Source organism: Pinus tabuliformis, chromosome 8 (assembly GCF_031772625.1).
Source record: "Pinus tabuliformis cultivar Carrire ecotype Pingquan chromosome 8, CPIR1, whole genome shotgun sequence".
Lineage (NCBI taxonomy): Eukaryota > Viridiplantae > Streptophyta > Pinopsida > Pinales > Pinaceae > Pinus > Pinus tabuliformis.
In genome coordinates, this window is record NC_142294.1 from 1,364,958,133 (window position 1) to 1,364,961,172 (window position 3,040).

At 37.6% G+C, this 3,040-nt stretch overlaps 1 pseudogene; it reads left to right on the top strand.

The window, feature by feature from the left end:
- The first annotated feature begins 400 nt into the window (after nucleotides 1–400).
- Nucleotides 401–2,373, top strand: LOC149240569 (putative LRR receptor-like serine/threonine-protein kinase IRK; annotated as a pseudogene).
- Nucleotides 2,374–3,040: the final 667 nt, after the last annotated feature.

The following is a 3,040-nucleotide window of genomic DNA, read 5'->3' on the forward strand; positions in this document are numbered from 1 at the left end:
TATGTTAAAGTTATCGAACACTTAAGCAGATCTGAGTAAATATGGGATTAAGAGTAATCTACAAGGTACGTAACTAGTTAAGTCACCTGTTCAATGTCCGCATAAGCCAGTCGTATACCTTCGCGGAGGTCTAGAGGCTGATTAAAGGGAGTTACATTGATAAGCCATAAGGGCTTATCGATCTGCGTGAGGGTAGATTTAGGGCACAAAACGACATCACGCTGATCTTTGGGTGCGGAAACTTGGTCCCAGCATCCCCCCATACTGCTTCGGGTAGGACTTCAGTCTGCGCTCCATGGATTGATGCCAAAAGGGACAGTAGTGTAGGGATTTGTTTGGCGCAACTAAGTCTGAACCTAGGTCAGGACCCATTAATCCAACATCCTTCCTACTAAATGTTATGCTCATAAATGTATCATATAGTAATCTCTCTAGACCCATTCTAGAATCTTTACTAAGTTGTAGTAGGCTTTACTCGGTTTATTTCAGTAGGAATGGCTTTACTGGAAGCATTCCTGGTGAGTTTTTTTTGTTGGGTTTACAAAACATATATCCATCATGAAATTTTCTTAGTGGAAGCATTCTCCAAGCTGGTTCACAAAATTATACCAATTTATGGAAGAACTAGATTTTTCACATAGTAGGTTGAGTGGGGAAATATCTCCATAAATCACTCAGTGCTCCAATTTAAAGCTATTGAACTTCTCATATAACCTTATCACCTCAAATATTATGTCGGAGATTGGTAATCTGAATTCATTGGTGTCTTTGGATCTAAGTTACAATCATATGTTTGGAGCCATACATGTGGGACTTGGTAATGCCAATGCTCTTTTAGTGTTGCAACTGATGGAAATTTCTCATCTCGATGAATTCCTGCAGAAATTGGTGAATGTTCATGTTTGGCTTTGTTGAGCTTGGAAAACAATAGTTTGACTGGAAATGTACCCAAGTAATTATCCAAGTTGAGTCGACAGATAAAGCTTAATTTGGCAATGAACAATCTTACTAGAGAATTACCCTAGCAATTAGGGAACTTGGGTCATCTATTATGGGTAACCATTTCACACAACAAACTTAAAGGGAGGATACCAACAAGACGTATATTAAACACATTAAACAAGACTTATTTCAAAGAAAATGCAGGCCTATGTGGATCGGGAGTGAATGTTACTTGTCCCATGGTTATGCCTAACCCAATAGTTATAAATCAAAATACAAGAGGGAGTCCAACCGGAGGAGGAATTCATGTGATTAGATATACACACAGCGGAATTGTGATATCTGCAGAAGCTAAGATTGCAAGAATATCTGTAGAATTTTAATATCTGCAAAAGTGTTTCTACAATAATTGCAATATCTGCAGCAAGTACGACTGCATTTGGTGTTGTTGTTGTGACTATACTGAATATAAAAGAACATTCCAATTCAAAATCGATGAATCTTATGCTTGATAGATTTTCTCAGTCCCCATCCACTGATATGGCTCTAGGAAAACTGGTTATGTTTACACCCAACTTTGATCATGCATCTACGGATTGGATGACTAGTGCTCATGCGTTGATTAACAAATATTGTGAGCTTGGAAGGGGAGGTATTTAAATTGTGTTCAAATCAATCCTAGGGGATGGGTGAGTAGTTGCTATAAAGAATATGATGGTTTCAAATTTGGTTAAATCACAAGAATACTTTGAGAAGGAGATAAAACTTTTGCACAAAGTCAAGCATCCAAATATAATGAATTTGCAAGGCTACTATTGTACACCTCAATTATAGCTTCTTATATATGACTAGATTCAAAGTGGAAGTTTGTATAGTCAACTCCATGAAATATCCCAAATATATCCCCCGTTAAGTTGGTCAAATTGGTTTAATATAGCTATGAGGAGTGCAATGGGGCTTGCACATCTTCACCATGCTTGTAGACTACCAGTCATACACTATATCATAAAATCCATCAATATTTTGCTCGATGAGAATTGCAACCCTAAAGTTGCAAATTATGGCCTTGCAAAGTTGTTTCCCATGCTTGATAGATACATTCTTAGTAGAAAAATACAGAGTGCATTAGGATATATGGCACCCGAATTTTCTTGTCAGAGCCTTAAGATAAATGAAAGATATGATGTGTATGGATTTGGGGTGTTGTTGTTAGAACTTGTTACAGACAGAAGGCCAGTTGAATATATGGAGGATGATGTTGTGATCATATGTGACAATGTGTGGTCATTACTAGATGAAGGAAAGGCACTAACTTGTGTGGATTCAAATTATTTTGCAAGTCAGCAGAGGAATGTAACTTATTTAAGAAGAATGGGAATGCAACTTACTTATGTGCCTAATATTGATGGAAGAATGAGATTCCTCTACTAAGGGTTGAGATGGCTCAACATAAGGCTATGCTAAGTTTGAAGGTGCAGATTTGGTAGTAGGTGACTACTGTTTCTTTGAGTTATCTTGCTCATGATCCATGGTGTTGTGCTGGAAATCCTTTCTCCAGACAAAAATGATCCCTCTATTCCTATGGGAGGATCTAACAACAAACTGGATAAATATGTGCAAGCTTTCCTAGTTTATACCAGAAATCACAAAAGAGGATAGATGACCTACCTCACTCTGATGTTAAAAGACGTTGGTGTCATCCTTTATTCTTCCGCTTCCAAGCTCAATATCCTCTTTGCTGATGTAGATGAATACCTACAAGGAAAATCATGTGGAGACAAGAAATGCATACATAGCAAAAACTATCCCAATATAAACCATATAACGGATAAAGTATTATACTAAATGAGCAATGATAGACACATTTATGGAAAGAAAACACATAATGTATTATAAATAGAATGGTAAAGGGAGCATTACAACCACTTAAGCCTTGATGTTGGAAGCCTCCTTTAGGTGATTTTCCAAGTCCTAGCCTTAAACTTGAAGCACTCCTGTCTCCTTAGCGAAATGGGTAGCATTCAGGCATAGTTCAACACTAAGAAGGCAATCAAGCAATAGCCAACCCGTTGTGGATAGTAGGGATCTCATTTATAGG